The 19,438-nt window shown below is 36.6% G+C and overlaps 1 long non-coding RNA gene across 1 annotated transcript; it reads right to left on the bottom strand.

The window, feature by feature from the left end:
• Window positions 1–8,535: 8,535 nt before the first annotated feature.
• LOC129647865 (uncharacterized) lies at window positions 8,536–17,875 on the bottom strand. The gene is made up of 3 exons (XR_008712549.1): window positions 17,742–17,875; window positions 17,054–17,112; window positions 8,536–8,765 (listed from the first exon to the last, which is right to left on the bottom strand). It is a non-coding gene; the product is annotated as an uncharacterized LOC129647865 (long non-coding RNA).
• Window positions 17,876–19,438: the final 1,563 nt, after the last annotated feature.

Below are 19,438 nucleotides of genomic sequence, written 5' to 3'. Positions count from 1 at the left end.
CCAGGGGTTCTTCCTGACCCAGGATTGAACCCAAATCTCTTGTGTCTCCTGCATTGGCAGGTGGATTCCTTACCACTGTGCCACCTTGGAAAGCTCACTGCAAAGATAACAAAAACTAATCCTTTCAGAAATCTAAAAAGAGAGGAGAAACTCATATGTGTGAGTACTCAATCTCTCTACCACAGCTGTCGAAGGACAAATAAAAATAACTCATCTCTCTTTTAGTTTCTTTAAATGTCATCTTCCCCCCTAACCCCGTAGAATAGAATTGTTATATTGAAGACAAACTTCCAGTAATCCCAATGAAAAGAATCTTTTTCCTCAAATGTCGTAAACCACTCTTAGGTGCTTTGCAGAAGCGTAGCTCAATGTCATTTACAACCAATAAAACATACTTTTGATTTAGTGAGACAAAAATTGTCTATTCAATTCCCATTTAATCTGGCAAAACAACAACCGGCATTGACAAGGCTATATATAAATTGATTCCTCCAAACTTACAACTCCAGTAGCTACTCTGGGCAAAGGAGCATACCCTTTTGCTGAATACTATCTTTCACAAAAGCTATAAAGAATTTGAACTTCCCAGAGAGAGTTCATGTTATAACCCAAATCTGTCTATGTGTATGATGAATGTTATTTTTATATTAAAATATTTTGTTTGAAACATCTCATATTTAGGCTTAAACTTGCTCCTGTAAAATGGCTCACATAAACTGTATGTCCTGGGTGGAGGCCCTCAAACACCATAATCACTCTATGATACAAGTAATTTTTTCTAATATTACGCTTAAATGCATCATACAAAAAGGTTAATTAAACTATTTAGCTTTTCTTCCAGGAACAGTGCAATCTGCTCTATAGCATTGGGCTAAGTTGCTTCAGTTGTGTCTGATTCTTTGTGACCCCAGGGACTGTAGCCCACGAGGCTCGTCTGTCCATGGGATTCTCCAGGCAAGAATACTAGAGTGAGTTGCCATGCCTTCCTGCAGGGGAATTTCCTGACCCAGGGATCAAACCCATGTCTCTTGTGTCTCCTGTGTTGGCAGGTGGATTCTTTACTACTGCACCACCTGGGAAGCCTAAGTTTAAAATACTCTAGAGACAATTTATTCTTTTTTCTTTTAATAGATATTTCCTCACAGTTTTTTTTTTTTAATTTTTTATTTTTTGGCAGTGCAGCATGTGGGATGTTAGTTCCCCAACCAGGGGTCAAACCCATGCTACTCACAGGGAGAAATGAGTCTTAACCACTGGACAGTCAGGAAAGTCTCTCACAAAATTTTGTTTGTTTGTTCTTTAAGATAATTTCCTCCTGTGTTCTAGCTCTTGGGCCTATATTCAGTTTGCAGAATATTAGCTTAATCACTCAGTCTTTGTTTTAATCTACTATAGGGGAATTGGTGACATAAATCTGGGCAGCAGGGAGTGTTTTCTTAGAGAAAGGGATGGGAAAGCCTGATTGAGACTGTGAACTAGTATTATTTCATTTCACTCCCTCCAGTGGCTGTTTTCTCCTAGCTCATTCCATGGTCCAGTTTCACTGAGTGAACAGGTTATACTCATGCCCTCTAGCTGGTCTCCATTACTCTCTGCTGATTATTAGATCTTCTGAGTTACATTATATTACATTTTTTGTAAAGCCAGAGAGAGATTGGGGCTTAGAAAAACACTATCAGAGTCCCCTTCTCTGTAGGCTATACTTTTCCATCTGAATGAAACAGGCATAGAAACGAAGTTAAGCCTAACTATTGGGGCACTCCACACAGAAGCCTTATTCCCAGTACCAAGTATGCTTTGTAAACATTTTCAATCATCCTCACCATAAAAAAAATGAGGACTTATGGTAACAAAATACTTGTTTGTCCTCTTAAGTGTTTGTCTGTAATTTAGTTTAATGATTCTACACTTTCTTATAGTCTCTTTAGACCTCAAGGGCCATTTGTATTGATTTAGCCATTCTGTTTGTCTCGGTAACAAACAGCCACATAAAACACAGACTTGAAAAAGGAACTTTCCTGAAGTGGAAAATCACATTTATCAGTGTAATAAAACTTTGAATTCTGGGTTACTTCTGGGAAATAATTCTGACTCTTTAAATATAAACCTTGGACATGTGTTTAAGACAAACGCATTTTAGGACTGCCAATTTTATATTTTTAAGATCATTAAAACATCAATTCATAATAAATTTTGTTGAGTTATTTGCTCTAGCAATCTAGGTTTGTTCCAAATGTTATATGATTTTGGTTAATATATAAGAGAATAAGTGAAAGCTGAGTCAAGACAAAACAAAGAAATAAGCTGACCAAAGGAGACAAGAAGTTAGGAAAAGACGGCGACTTCAGATTACACTCCATGGTTTCTGGTGCAATTGTCTAGAAAAAATTATTATTTCAGTATTTTAAGATAAAACAAAGTGATGGTTTTAGTTTTGATGCTGATCATGATATCTACTATAATTATTATCATTTATTTTTCCTAATGCATACCATCCTTAGCTTAGTTAACTATGTAACTCAAATCCAGGAGAAATTAAGTCTGAAATCATAGAGAGCCTGCCATTTTAGGTTCTCAAACACATTATTGCAACTTATTACCCATGATAGGTTTTTCATTACATTTTTAAGGTGTTGAAACATTAAAACATTCATTTGAATCCAGGTATCTAGCTGGAAAATGAATCCAACTATTAATCATGGACAATTCCTAATTGCATTACAAAGAAAACATGCTATCAGAAAATAGTATTATTTCAAAATGTATAGTACATTATGAATACATTATCAAGATGGTCCAAAATACATGGTCCAAAAAAAACCAAATACATGGTTGTTTGGGAAAACAACAACAACAACAACAACCCATGCTTATTTTCAAATGGCCAGAGAACAATTTTTAGTCATTTTAAGTCATTAAGACTATTAACCATGACTTTAATTAAGAACATGGAATTCAACAATCATTCATGGCATGCCTGCTATGTACCAAGAACTATGCCAAAAAATATGGCACCCTCACTCCATCAGCCAACAGTCTATGGGGGTAGACAGACACGGTGAGTACTTAATACACTTTTGTCTTTGTGGGAACTGACAGAGCTCACCTTTATTTTGCCAACTCAGTGTTCTCTGTGGCTCACCAACACAGCCAGTTGATTTCCTTTGCCATTATCAACATCCCTTAAAATTGTGTGCTGCAGATTCTAGACAAAAATGAGTTTCCAAAAGGTTTTTCACATTACCAGCATACTTGGATTCACAGACAAGCAAGATTGCTCTACAGTACATATAGTTCATTTCAATGTGAACATTCTGTGAGTTGTTTCTTAAAAACAAAAAAAGAAAAAAAAATAAAACTACCGAGTCCTGTTATCAAAAGTAGCATGGTCCAAAAAAGAAAATTAAAATTTCGATAAGTAGATCTGCATCATGTTTTTCTCTAATAATAGTTTTCTGTGCAATAGTGAGAAGACTTCTTAATATTTTGCCTGTTTATAGCCAAAACTAGTGTTTTACATCCTTCTTTTAAGATTTTAAAGCTGAGGTACTTATAATTAGTCCATGACAATAATTTTTTTTAATGTTAGCAAGATTCATTAAGGCAGGCACCAACAAATATATGGGGTTTCATCTAACCCAAAGTTAGGCTCTAAAACCAGAATGTGAGGCAATTATTGGGTGTGCTTAAATCACCCTTGAAAAATTATTCAAGATTGGTTTGTGTTTCATATGGTTGTTGCTGCTGCTGCTGCTGCTGCTAAGTTGTTTCAGTCGTATCCAACTCTGTGCGATCCCATAGACCGGCAGCCCACCAAGCTCCTCCGTCCCTGGGATTCTCCAGGCAAAAACACTGGAGTGGGTTGCCATTTCCTTCTCCAGTGCATGAAAGTGAAAAGTGAAAGTGAAGTCGCTCAGTCATGTCTGACTCTTAGCGACCCCATGGACTGCAGCCCACCAGGCCCCTCCATCCATGGGGTTTTCCAAGCAAAAGAGTACTGGAGTGGGGTCCCATTGCTTTCTCCGCATATGGTTGCTATAATTTTGTAATTCATTCATTTTTTTTTAAGCCAGAAGTGTAATACATAGATATTTTTAAGAGGAGGTGACTTCTCATGTGATGCTAGTGATAAAGAATCTGCTTGCCAATGCAGGAGATGCAAGAGACATGGGTTTTATTCCTGGTATAGGAAGATTCTCTGGAGAAGGAAATGGCAATCCACTCCAGCATTCTTGCCTGAAAAATTCCATGGATAGAGGAACCTGGTGGGATGCTGTTCAGCTACTGTTCAAGGGGTCACAAAGAATTGGACAAGACTGAGCAACTGAGCATGAGATAGATGGGAAGAACTTGAAAAAAAAATGTATCTGTAAGTATTAAAATTGCTTACTAAGAGCAGCACAAAAGGAAAAAACAACTCAGAAAACACTCCAGTCTCTGTATGTATCTCTTTGCATCCTACCTCCAGTCATAGAGGAGGAAGTGTATACATGTAAGTTCAAGATTATCCTTTCCACTTCCTTCAGTAAATTGTTTAATCAGTCTTCACTCTCTGTGTCTGTATTGTATGTTACCTCTGTTTCTCTATGGAATTTTCCCCTGTAGTATATGGACATAAGACTCCTCTAGCAAAGCTTATGATCTTGGCTTTAGAAATGTTTCTTAATATAAGAAAAGAATCTGTAAAGAAAACTTTCAGAAATAGCAGAGAAATGTGTTATCACTTGTAATTCAAAAGAGAAGTTGTCAATTGAGGAATTGAAGTCCAGTAATGATATTCTTCAGGGATGAAGCAGAAATCAAGATATTCATAGAATAAGAAAAACTAACATTTTTTTTTTTTTACCAGCAAACCAGTCTTTAAAGAATGACTGAAGAAAGTTCTCTAAACAGTAAATAAATGATAATAGAAGGATACTTGGAACTTCAAAAAGGAAAGAACATAGAAATTTATAAAACAGGGCTGAGAGTCTATCCTTCTCATTCGCTTCTTAAATCATAGTTGATGGTTGAGAAAAAGTATAGCATTGTCTGATGGAATACTCAGTGTGAATATAGAGGAAATACTTGAGACAGTTATATTTTTTAACTGTTGAGAAAATTAAAGTATTGAACAAAAGTAAGTTTTCTACACTCTAGTCAAAGTGGTATGATGTTGATGTCAGTAAAATATGATAAGTTATACAAGTATAGAGAAATCATGAATAAAACTATACAATCTGACATACTCAAAAATCCTATGTATTAATTAGAGATTGCTAAAATATGTTTAAGAAGCACACTGGAAGACAATAAAAGAGAAACAAAGCAATTAGAAAGAGAGGAAACAAAACAAATGACAAAATATAGGCTTATTCCTTGCTTTATGAGAAATTGGCTAAATATAAATAATTTAAATACACTGATCAAAAGATAGACTTCAGATCAAAGAAAATAGCTAGCAATAAAGAGGGACTTGTGTGTGTGTGTGTGTGTGTGTGTGTGTGCACACGAGCACACGCTCAGTCACATGTGACTCTTTGTGAACACATGGACATAGACCGCCAGGCTGCTATATCCATGGGATTATCCAGGCAAGAATACTGGAGGGGGTTGCCTCCAGTCTTCCATGGGATATTTCCAACCCAAACATCAAACCCACATTTCCTGTGTTGCCTGCATTGGCAGATGAAATTTTTACCACTGAGCCATCTGGGAAGCTCATAAAAGGGACATTAAGTGATAGTTAAAGGACCAATCCAGCAGAAATATATGAAGATCCTGAATGTGTCTACAACAAATAACAGGGAAGCTTATTAGGCAAGAGCATTATTACTATTGTAATAAAGAAAAAAAAAGCATTATAAAAATAATTAATACAATTTTATATTATGCTCCAATAGTCAACAATATTATACTGCATCTAGCATGGTATCTAAAAAAGTAGATTTGAGTCACCTGAATTAGAGTTATCTGAGTGCTTGTCAAAAATGCTAATATTTCATCCACATTTTGAAAAGGTTCTCAGATAATCCCTTTGCAGGCTAAAGTTCTAAGAGTGAAGAATCATGTATTTCACTCATTACTGAATATGACTTATTATCTGTGAAAGGATAGTTGGTATTAAAGAAAGAAAATTCGATGTATTTGTGGCTGAGGTCATGAGAGAAAGACCTGAGTGTAGATTCCAGCTGAAACAGGCTTTTTTTGGTCATATTGGACATATTTATGAACAGGGAAGGACAGAGAGAAGCTGGTGAGCAAAGAAGGTTGTACCAGAAGCCTTGGTACATGGGAGGATCCTTAAGGAGGGACCACTCATAAGCTGCAGAAGGAAAAATCAGTGGACTTGGATGTGCCATGCCTTTGCTGTTTTTGTGCTTCCTTGGGATGAGCATGATAATGACATAGACCAGAACTGACTCAGTGAGACAGTAGGCAGCAAAGGGGCTTTCACTCTTAAGGTCTGAGGTTTTGTAAATCCTGGTAAACGTTATCCTTGGCATGTTCATCACCAATGTAACAGAGGACCATAGAAGTGATGAGGAAAAAAGGAGCCATTATAGGCAAAGAAAACCTCTGATGATAGGCAAGGGAAATTATTTTTTAAAAGATGGGATTACTCCTTAAATTATATAGGGGGGTTGGTTTGTGGGATCACAAAATTAATGTGATATATGTAGGTTAAGACCTGTAATATTTGGCTCACTTGTTAATGTGAACTCTTGTTTATTGCCAGAGACAGACATTTGGTCATCAAATGACAGAAAAAAACGAATTCTAATGTGATAGAAATGATTTGTGAAAACTTACAGCCTGTCTTACAGAAGACTCTGTATTCTGTACTTTGTATTCTAGACTCTGTATTTGAATAACTGAACTTCACAAAAGTCAGCAAATGTAGTGTATCATGTGTCTGGAAGGTCAGCATTTCTTAATGAAGAAACAAAAGAAACTATATTTTTAGAGCACACAAAGGTATTGAGGGGTTTATCTGTTTTATAAAGCAGTATAAAGTTAAAAAATATTGAAAATAATGAAAAGTACTATGCTCTTTATGCTCTCTTCATAGTCTCTGAGCAAAGTCAGTGACTTCAAAAATGGTCTCAAGTGTAAAGATCCAAATCCCCAAAAGTGCAATAAGAGACAAGTTGATGAAGCCTCTGTGGCCCTACTCTGCTTTTGAATATGCTATCTAGCTTGGTCATAACTTTCCTTCCAAGGAGTAAGCATCTTTTAATTTCAAGGCTGCAATCACCATCTGCAGTGATTTTGGAGCCCCCATAAATAAAGTCTGACACTGTTTCCCCTGTTTCCCCATCTATTTCCCATGAAGTGATGGGAATGCCATGATCTTTGTTTTCTGAATGTTGAGCTTTAAGCCAACTTTTTCACTCTCCTCTTTCACTTTCATCAAGAGGCTTTTTAGTCCCTCTTTACTTTCTGCCAAAAGAGTGGTGTCATCTGCATATCTGAGTGAACTCCAGGAGTTGGTGATGGACAGGGAGGCCTGGCATGGTGCAATTCATAGGGTTGCAAGGAGTTGGACATGACTGAGTGACTGAAGTGAACTGAACTAAACTGTGGCCCTACTCAGTTGCAGCATTACTAGCAAAGCCCTTGACTTGCAGTGGCCTTTATCCAGTGGTATGAAGGGCACCCTCCAGAAAGACATCAGAAATGACAGAGTGAGTCTACGTAGCAACCTCAGGAACCAAAGTGATGTGAAGTGATGAAATTAACACATTTCTATATATTCTTTCCCAAAAAGCCTTGACTATCAGCTGATCATCAGAATAAGAAACATCTTAGTCTCTTTCATAGATTGAGAAAGTAGTTGGTGTAACATAGAACTAGCACGAAAGAGTGTTTAGAGAGGAAATTAGAGAAAATTCATTTTTCGTCAGTGCAGAACATTTAGTGATATGATCCCAGCAAGTTTGGGTAAAATGATTTTATGGCATAATTAGGCTGAGTTTATCAGTTAACAAGACATAGTAGCAAATTGTGTGTATAGAAGTAATAAAGTTACTCTTCTAGTGAAATGGCATCCAGAACAGTGCTCTGCATGCCCAGAATAAATACTCAGGAACTGTGCATTTAATGAGTGGATGGCTTTGGAATGAAGACCTCAGAGTGAAAACTTCCCTCTGTGGAGCCCAATACCACAATGACAGATAAGCTCTGAAAGTTCTATCAGGTTACTTATACTTGTAAGATACATTAAGCCTTCGAAAAGTGTTGCCCAAAATATGGTAACCTAAAGAGTGAAGGCAATGGCACCCCACTCCAGTACTCTTGCCTGGAGAATCCCATGGATGGAGGAGCCTGGTAGGCTGCAGTCCATGGGGTCGCTAGGAGTCGGACACGACTGAGTGACTGAGCGACTTCACTTTCCCTTTTCACTTTCATGCATTGGAGAAGGAAATGGCGACCCACTCCAGTGTTCTTGCCTGGAGAATCCCAGGGACGGGGAAGCCTGGTGGCCTGCCGTCTATGGGGTCGCACACAGTTGGACACAACTGAAGTGACTTAGCAGCAGCAGCAGCAAAGAGTGAAAACAAAATTTAAAAGCAGAATTACTAAAGATATTGCAGGTTGGATATTGATTTTTTTTTTAAACAAATCTAGAAATCTCAGGAGGTATAACACAAGACAGCATATTTCTCACTCAAACCAATGATGGTTGGGTAGTTTTCCTGGGCAGCTCTTCTTGAATCAGTGATTCAGAGACGTTGACTCCTTTCAACATGTGACTCCAGCATCTTAGAATCTTTCAGTTCCAGCTGTAATGTATGAGGAGAGAGGGCATTGGAGATTGTGCAGAATGTATTATAGCCAGGTTCAGCTTGAAAGTAACAAACATTACCCCTTTTCACATCTCAGGGGCCAGATGCATGAGAAATGGAAACACAGAGATGTATATACAAAAGGGAAATGAAACACTTTTGTAAACATATAGTTTTTCTTGTCTTGGCCCCTTAAGTTCTATGGGGAAGGAACGGTTCCTGCTTTCAGATATTCCTTAATTACGGGAAGGCATCTGAAATGGATGACCATTTTAATGAGCAGGGACAACAGGAAGATAGAACTATAGCAGATAAGATACAACTCTTCCACGGACTTAAGAAAGGGATGATTTCACTCTTAACATACAGATAGGTAGTATTGTTGAAACTTTTGGAAGGAGGGAAGATGGAAAACAAAATCATGAAGATTCTAAACTAGTCCCAGGAAAAATGGAATGGCAAGTACTCAATTTCTTTAAAGATTTTGCCATTTCTCCCTGGCTCAGAATTTGTCTCACATGGATTTCTGAGCACTCTCACAAAGGTCTCTCTTATGACATTTTCTTAGGGGGAATAACACATTTTCCAAATTGTACAAAAGTCTGTCTTCAATTAGAGGTCATGTCAATACCCACATAATTACACTTGAATTTTAATAATATCTTTCTAAAAGAAAACATTTTCACTAAGTTGTATGATAGCTTACTCTTGTCTGCCTACACACAGATATGGGTTGTGCACTAGTCTAAATTTAGTATATAGAGGCATGCTGAGGGTTAATATTAAATATTTAAGCCTTTCCCTCATTTGTATTGAGTCATGAAAACAATTGTGTGTGCATTCACAATGTGATAAACATGGACTAACTACTCTCTTTGTGTCTTTTCTTTTCCATAAATTGGTTTTCTTTAGACTCAAAGCTGCATGATGGAAAGCATTGTATGTTCTTGTTCTCTGTGGCATTTTAAGTGTCTTGCATAGAGTCCGGCATCTATGAGGCACTCAACAGCTGTTGAAACAAAATAAGTATTTCCTTTGAAACTGTGACCAACAAGTCTTTTGTATGAAATATGGCCCTTGGAGGCTGGGATAAAGATTAGAGAAAAATCAAACCTCAACAATGATTTTTAAAGATACTAACCCTATGCTACCTAACCTATTTTCTGTCCATGAGCTCACAAATTATAAACCATTTGCCTAAGTTTAGCTCATATATTGGGGAAAAAATACAGTGATATCAAATCAATATGATTAAAGAAATAGGCTCAACTTTGGAACTGACCCTTGTGGATATTATTCATTTTACCAGTTTTCTAGACTCTGAACACATAATTATTCCAGTTTGTGTTTCATAGGCTAGTATTGACAAAAATTTTTCTATCTATAGATTTAATAACATGGATCTTGATTAAAAAGTTATAAAACACAAACAAAGGGGAAAACATCTTCCACCCAAAGAGACCCAACATCAGAGGAATGTAAAAACAAGTTGCCTTGAACATGTGAATCTTTTTCTTAAAAATGCAGATAGATAACTAGATAAGCCAGATATACACACACAATAAAATGGGCTTATACTTACGTATTGAAAGCACAGAGTTTACAAATAATTTGTTACACTTGGGATTTCTATTTCAGATCTAAAATGCCAAATTCTGTATCAAAGTATCCATATTCCACAAACATACATTTTATTCTGTGCTACACAATAGCTCTTAAAGAAAACATCTCTCACATCAAATCAAAGAGAACTTACTCCTTAAAAAAGTAGATAAAATACTTGATAGCATTATAATCTACTTTCAGAAAGTATGATGGTTAAAGGGGATCACTGTATAGTTTCCAGAAATTTAACACCATGAATCAAGCATTCTGCATGAAAGAAAATTGTTCATAGAGAATCAATCTGCTTAAATCTTATAATCAAAAGTAAGAAAACCCAAATAAAAAATACTGCCTAAGTAAGAATAAAATATTAGAATATAAAGTATAAGAATAAGTTATTAAATGCCACTTTTTCTAATAATCAAATTGCATCACTTCCATTTTTGTTTCACATTATCAGGAAACTAAAATAGGTGTGAAACAATGATCAAATCCTTTACAGACCACAGGGTCAGTTCTTGTGCCTGGAACATAAAATAGATTACTTTGAATAAGAATAAATTTTCAGTCTTAATTTTATTTAAAAAAAGTTTAAAAATTTAATTAGACAAAGAATATTAGTATATGTGGTTAGAAATGAAGAGAGATATGCTTTTAGATCTACTGAAGAAATAACTGTCTTTACTTTTGAATTCCCCCTAACAAGGACTTATTTGAATATATTCCATCTAAACTAGGAAAACTCTTCTTAGGGCTTTGTCATGAGCCTGTAATCACCATAGACACAGGGATTGCTTTTTAGTTTTGTTGTTAAATCTCTCAAAATGTTTTCAATAGAACACTCTTCATTTGTAGAGCCAGTTGCATTGTATTTTAAAAGTAGTTTCCTTACCCATACATTTAATAGAAACTTTATTCCCATGACCTTGTAAGTTACTCTATTTATGACTAAGCATAAGAATATTAGTACTAATGTCATGTTATATGGGAGAAGCTCTTCAGTTCTTAACTAGCTATACAAGAATAACATTTAATATTTAAATGAGGCAAACAGTTTCTCATTATAAAACATTCTGGGATGGGCACTTCTAATCTAGAGCCTCAGAGATTGATTTCTTTCTCTTGTATTCATGAGTTATAGCATCAAACGGCAATGCTGCTGCTGCTGCTGCTGCTGCTGATTTGCTTCAGTCATGTCCGACTCTGTGCGACCCCATAGACAGCAGCCCACCAGGCTCCCCCGTCCCTGGTATTCTCCAGGCAAGAACACTGGAGTGGGTTGCCATTTCCTTCTCCGATGTATGAAAGTGAAAAGGAAAAGTGAAGCCACTCAGTCGTGTCTGACTCTAAGTGACCCTAAGGACTGCAGCCTACCAGGCTCCTCCATCCATGGGATTTTCCAGGCAATAGTACTGGAGTGGGTTGCCATTGCCTTCTCCAAAATGGCAATGGAGCCAGTCAATACTTGCCTGTAAGATTTCTAAAACAATTTTAGGAATGAATCTTATGGAGTACACAAAAATATGCCCCCATCTGTACAATCATGTTTTTCGGATTTAATTTCCAAATTTGTTCTGCTTTTTGCAACATGAGTAGTACATATTTATTTAGATAAACAGTTAAACCACTGCAACTAACTTGTCAACAGTCTTTTTTCTGCAACTTTGCTTTAACCAGTATAGCTATTTGACTTCGGTCAGTCCAACTGTTTGAGCCATGTATGAATTTTAAACTAGATACAATTCTACAGTTCTGTATTTAACAAGTTCTCTGTATTTGATAACTCTTATGGCTGATACACTTAAAATTCAGAAGAACAATGCATTTGATCTTCAAAGGTATCCAAAATCATTTATTTAAATGCATAATCTTTCTACCTTAGTAGAAATGATCTACCTTAGTAAGAAGAGAAATTAACTGGATTTTTTTTCCTCTCAAAATTATACGGTATCCCTCTTTTAGGAATATATATATATTAATAGAATGGCTGTGCCAAATAGTATAGATAAATGCCACTCAGGGCTTTGCTTGGATCAGAGGTGGGGTTGAAAGTGAAAGTGCAAGTCACGCAGTCGTGTCCAACTTTTTGCGACCCCATGGACTATACTGTCTGTGGAATTCTCCAGGCCAGAATACTGGAGTGGGTAGCCATTCCCTCCTCCAAGGGATCATCCCAACCCAGGGATCAAACCCAGGTCTACCACATTGCAGGCAGATTCTTTACCAGCTGAGCCAGGGAAACCAAAGAATCATTTATGTACCTGCATAAACATATATTCATTTAGTGTGTTTGTGCATAGACTATGTCTATCCCTACCTCCAAAGAGAAGATCAAATACTCAGACCGAACAGATTGCATGTTGTACAAAAACTGCACCCATCTAAATCCATTTTTACTAGTGGTAGGTTAAATTGACTTTGCCTTAATGTATAATGCATTATCTGATTCGTTTTAGTGACTGATCTACCCAAAGAGTCTCCAGATCAGATTTATAGTAATATAGAGGAAATACTTAGAATGAATCAATTTAAATGCAATATTGAAGAAAAAGCAACCTTTGTGCAAAATTCAGATTTTATGAATGTGCTTTGTTTCATGGGAGCAGAAATACCAGCAATAAATAGAACATTAACATAAGGAGTCACACTGAACATTAAAAGCTTTAACAGGAAGAGCACTTGAAATAATTTAGTGCTGATAAACAGCACTGCGGGCAAGTTTTGGGCAATTTGTGATAAACCACAAATTTTAAAGGAGTCACAGAAATCCTTCTAAATGTGCATTATGCTGGAGTGGCAGTGAGTTCATGGGGGTTCTCAGAAGAGTATTTTCAGGACTGAACATTTTGCTACGGTTAACAAGAAAATCATTTCAGTAAACAGTGGGAAGTCTACACACTTGAACAGTGTTCTAAGTGTGGATGGTGGTAAACCAAGACAGTGAGAGCTCAGTCAAGCAAGGTTCTGATTCTTGATCATCACAAACTATCACAAGTAGCAATTCTCTTTGCTACAAAAAGGTGGGAGATGAGTTTAAGTAATAAAAAAGAAAAAAATGTTACATGATGGATATTATTGATTATTTTTCTCAACATTCTTTTTCTCTTGTGTATGTTTTTTTTAACTGCTTACCTTGAACAAATGCAAGACATATTTTTATTCCATGTATTAAAAATAGTTCTTAAGATAATAATTCCCTAGAAAAATGAAAAGTTTTCATTTCAAATTCATATGAATTTTCATTCATCATACCTTTGGATGATGAATACTATTGAGCTTTTTGAAATTTTTTTTATATTGGAGTACAGTGGTTTGGTGGTGATGTAGTTACCAAGTTGTGTCTGACTCTTGCAACCCCAAGGGCTATAGCTCTCCAGGTTCCTCTGTCCATAGGATATTCCAGGAAACTATATTGGAGTGTAGTTGATTAACAATATTGTGTTAGTTTCAGCTGTACAGTATGTACACAGTGCAGTATTTTTTTTAAGAACTGCTTTATTTGAAAACTGGGGGATATGTCTTAATCCAGTGGTTCTCAAATGTCAGTGTGTGTCAGGAACACGTGGTTTTTGCTGTCGTTTAGTCTCAGTTGTATCTGACTATTTTGTGGCTCCATGAATTGTACTTTGCCAGGCTCCTCTGTCCATGAGATTTTCCAGTCAAGAATACTGGAGTGGGTTGGCATTTCCTTCTCCAGGGCATCTTCCAACTCAGGGATCGAACTTCAGTCTCCTGTCCGACAGGCAGATTCTTCACTACTGAGCCACCAGGAAAGCCCCACACTGCTGTATTTAAAATAAATAGATAACCAACAAGAACCTACTGTATAGCACAGGGAATTCTACTACTGAGTTTTTGTGTGAGGAATTTGCCATGAAAACCTGAATATAATGTCATGGTTATTAGGTAAGTGGCCAGGAATAGCCCTTTTCAAATTTGATGACATAGCAAAGGTTTCCAAGATACATAGCATTTTCATTCTATTAGGACAACACAGCAAATAACAATTCATGGTCCTAAAAAGAATTAGGTAATGTCTAACAATTTTAGATCTTTCTTTCTTCTTTCTTTTTTCTTTAATCTTTAAAAATATTTTTCTTATGGGAAATATAAGATGAAATTAATTTCATTGAGACTTTGGCACATTTGGACTTGTGCCGGTTTTTGCAGCAATGACTAGGTTAACATTTTCTCTAGCTATACATTTAACAATATAGGCAAAATTCAATTTAATGAAATTCAAGGAAGGCTATGAAAATAGAGTCAGCCCGTTCACACTGATCCCCAAAGAGGAGAAGAAAGCAGATCAAGAAATGTGGATGGGCACTCTTTTCAGGGGATAGTACAAATTAACGAAGATGATCCATTGCTGCACAGCTCTGAGAAGGCGGTAGAACATGTATAAACCTAGGAGGCTAGCAATAGGATCCAAAAGAGAGAACTCCAGCTATCAGAGAGATGATGGGATTAACCAAAACCTTTAATGGAGTTTATATTCCATGTTTTGATGATTGGGCTTCCTATTCTTTGATCACTTCTTAAGATAAACTTATAATATCATTTTCTATAAAGAGAATAGAAAGGAAACCCAGCAATCTTCATGGGTGGGCAAATTTTGTTTTTATGTTTAACTATCATGCAAGTTTAAAAACTGTTTTCATATTCAGATGAAACTGCCAAGTTTCTGTCATATCCGTACAATTTCAGGAATTTTCAAGTTTTCCTTTTCAGTATCCAGTGTTCATTACTCTTGTGCTTATTATATTAATGTTCATTTTTAGCAGTATTTTGTGTAAAATCAGCAAAAAAAGTTTAAGCCTTCTTACAGTGTTTATAATGATTGAAGTCTCTTCATTAACTAGTCTATCAAAAATTCTAAGAAGTGACTACTAATTCTATTAAAAATATAACTCTTCCTTTTAATAAATTATCACATTTGGTATAATCTGTATGTGTTTGGGCTATAATTTGGTTCTCAATATGAGAATCATTTCTATTAATTTTCATTGCTCATCTTTATCACTTTTGTTTCACATTTCATTGATTTTTCAACAAAATGTTCTTTTAACTCTTTAATCAATATATTTAAATTTGACAAAGAAGGTATCCATCATACATCCCCACACCAAATGCCTGTAATTTCACCATAAAATTCTTATAAATATTTCAAATTGGAAATAAAATTATATACTAATTATATATACTATATACACACACACACACACACATATATATGTATAAACAAGCTTAAGTTCATGTTCCATTTCTATTAAGAGGTCTTGTGGATTTTAATTGAATATGCCACCTTAACTAAGAACATTCCTGAAAGTAGAAAATTTGACTCTCTCGTTAGAAACAAATTCTCTGCATATAATTTTACCTTTCTGACTTCATGAAATGTTTTCCACACACTAGCTTCTAGCTCCATATATCTTAAATCTGTTTTTTCTTCTCCTCTTCCCCCAGATTTAGGGTAGTGGGCCTCATGAGTCCCGTTCATCAAGGGGTACAGCCCTAGCTTTACACCTTGTGTTGTGGCGAGTGTGTAGGCATGGCAAATAGCAGAAGAATCAAACAGGCTTTTCCCAACCAATGCACAGAAGTGACTGGGCACCACATAAAAATTCCCCAGTATAAGAAATTAAAAGTATTGGTAACTTCCCCTTAGCTGGATTTCCAAAATACCACGGCCAAACAAAATCAAGGTAATTTAAAGTGAAAAGTGTCTGTTGTCTTAATTGTGGGAAAAAAATATTATTTTTGAGAAAATTATATAAATATATGTCTATGTAAAGATGCAAAGAGGAGCAAAGGACTCTCTCCTAGAAGTCCTGGAGAAAGCCATGCAAGTGAGGGATCTTTAAATTATTTTTTATTCCCTTCACTGTAGCTGTGAGTGTGGTACACAGAATTCTAAGATGATCCCACCAAGTTCCCAACCACCAGTGTGTTCACCTTCTCCCAGTTCATTCCTGCACTAATTCAGATACTGACGGAGCAGGCAATGGCAAGCCGCTCCAGTACTCTTGCCTGGAGAATCCCGTGGATGGAGGAGCCTGGTGGGCTACACTCCATGGGGTCGCTACGAGTCGGACACGACTGAGTGACTTCACTTTCACTTTTCACTTTCACACAATGGAGAAGGAAATGGCAACCCACTCCGGTGTTCTTGCCTGGAGAATCCCAGGGACGGCAGAGCCTGGTGGGCTGCTGTCTATGGGGTCGCACAGAGGCGGACACAACTGAATCGACTTAGCAGCAGCAGCATATATATATATATATATATATATGCTTATGAGAACTTTAGAAACTACAGACATTCGGCTTGGGTATGTATACTGTATCTCTTCTTTGTCAAATTTAAATGTACTGATTAAAGAGATAAAAAGAAAAACATATATATATATATATATATATATACTCCAATATTTTGACCAACTTATGTAAAGAGCAGACTCACTGGAAAAGACCCTGATGCTGGGAATGACTGAGGGCAAAAGGAGAAGGAGGTGGCAGAGGATGAGATTTCTAGAAAGCCTCACCAGATCAATGTCCAGGAGTGTGCGCAAACTCTGGGAGATAATGCAGCACAGGAAACCCTAGCATGCTGCAGTCTATGGGGTCGCTAAGAGTCGGACATGACTTAGCGACCTGACAGCAACAAGAATGAAAGGACTTACATCAGTAGAGCTTGAGGCAGAGCAATTATCCAGGTGGGACTGACCTTATTTCATGGGCCCTTTAAAAAAGCAGAGGTTTCTCTGATAAGCCACAGAAAAGAGACTCTGAGAGACATGCCCTGGGTCCCCCAGAAGAAAGCAAACATCAGTTGTTAACTACCTGTGAGAAATACAAGGCCAGGAAATACAGGCAGCCTCTGCTTCGCAGGAGCTCTCTCTAGCCGTTAGCTAGGAAGGAAAATGGAATCTCCATGCCACAGCTTTAGCAAAATAAATTCTACTAACAGCAGTGATTTCAAATAGAACCCTGAACCCAGGGGAGACTGCAAACTCAACTAACACCTTCATTTCAACCCAGTGAGATCTGGAGAAGAGGACCCAGTCATGCTGTACTCAAATCTTAGACCTACAGAAACTGGGAGATGATAAATTTCAGCTGTCAGGTCTGTGGCAATGTGTCATGCAACAGTAGAAAGCTATTAAAATGCCTCTCTTCATAGGAGTTAGATATACGAGGTAGATTGTGAATTGGGGAAATCCCAATTCATGCAAGCAAAACCTGGATGTGAGAGAGAGTACGCATAGCAGGATGACACAGAGAAGGTCTTATTCTTCACCAACATATTTGGTCTAGGTGACACTGAGAGGCCTGAAGGTATACACAGGGCGACAAGAGCATGGCACTCACCTTCCCAGGGATGTGAGAACAGCTCAAGGGTAGCAAGTCAGGAGTGCTTATTTTCAAAAGGAGGGCCATTGTGAGGACTGAATCCAAGGAGAAGGTATCTTGGGCACACTGAAGTGGGCGCAAATAATGACCAGGCCCAAATAAGTGTTTTCTTCTATATGGTTTCACATAGACCCTCCAGCTTTCCCCTACAAAATCTCTGCAAAAATATACATTATTTGAAGATGAATTTGCTGTAAGTGGATGCTTCATGGTGAGAATGAAGACTGAATTTGGTTTCAAGGCAGAAAGAGCCAGCTTCACCTGGGAAAGAACTGTTCTTGGATAAGGATGCTCTACGATTCAGCTGACTTCAATCACGACTTCAGATGAAGAGTGTAAGAGAACCGTGAGTAAAATATTTATGATAATCACATATAACCATAGATGTCTAAAAAAGGACATGCTGTGAGATCAGAGGTGCCATTGGAAAAACAAGGTGGCATTTCCTTTGATGAATTCTCCAAGGTTTAGGGTCTGAAACTCTGCTTTCGTGGCTTTTATCTCAGGAGCTTGATTTATTCAGCAGCTGAAAAAGGGATGTATCTCTGGGAGGGAGCAGGGGAGGGCATACAGAATAATTAAACTCTCTGGAAATATATTTACACAAGAATGCAAATTTAAAATAAGAAATATAATGTCAAGAATACTGGGATGGTTCTGTTAACATGGTCAGCATTACTTTTTCTTTTACCCTATAAGCAGATCTACACAAGAATTTGAACTGAAAAGCAAGGTACCATAAGTTTGGAATTAGAGAAAAGAAGACCAAAGTGATATTTCCGGTGTTTAATAGCATTAGGATCTGACAGCTATTTATGATCATCTTCACATCAGCAGTACACCTGCCACTCTACCTGGAGTTACACATTATTGTTTCAAATAGTTCTCATGCTTAAATAGTTATACACTGGCATTGGAAATATACCTCCAATATGAATTTCTTTCTCAATGTCCTTATTCATCTAGCATAATTTATCATATCATATTATTGTTTATTTATATAATTTGCTTATTTAGACTATAAATTCTGTGAATAAAAATATATAAGTTTCAAACAACACAATTAATAAGCTTCATTTAAATAAAATACACCAAATTTGCACATAGGTTTTAAAGAACACAAATTATTTTTAAAAGTCCATGCAAACTTTAGCCAAAAAAAAGGATTTTAATATGCTCTCTCAGATACTTGACAAATCAAGCAGTAACCAAGCTAATAAGGATATAGAAATTTTGAATAACATCAATAAACTTGATTTAAAAGAAATATAAAGGTCAATTCATCTGACTGTTAGGGAATCCTGATTATTTTCAAAGACATGTGGAGCCTGTACAAGATCTTACCATACCTAATCTAATCAGTGACCACTGATTTCTACAATTTCTACCCTTGCAGACTCATATTATAATACCTTTGCTTACAAAGTATGGCCATTTGGAGATCCCACTGTCAATGATAATCCACAATCAATAATGTGTTATTTGATCGACAAAATCATCTCTTATACTTAGCTTCCCATATTCTGTTTGTTTTGTAAGTCTTTCCAATTGTTGTACCTTCTTTGCCTATTCCTTTCCCTTACCATGTATCTCCAGCTATAATTCCCATTGGTTTTTAATATTTTATTATATTTCACAATGCATATAACATTCCT

This window comes from Bubalus kerabau, chromosome 3 (genome assembly GCF_029407905.1).
Source record: "Bubalus kerabau isolate K-KA32 ecotype Philippines breed swamp buffalo chromosome 3, PCC_UOA_SB_1v2, whole genome shotgun sequence".
NCBI classification, from domain to species: domain Eukaryota; kingdom Metazoa; phylum Chordata; class Mammalia; order Artiodactyla; family Bovidae; genus Bubalus; species Bubalus kerabau.
Note: the sequence above shows the minus strand (reverse complement) of the source record. Positions and strands in the feature narration are given on the sequence as shown.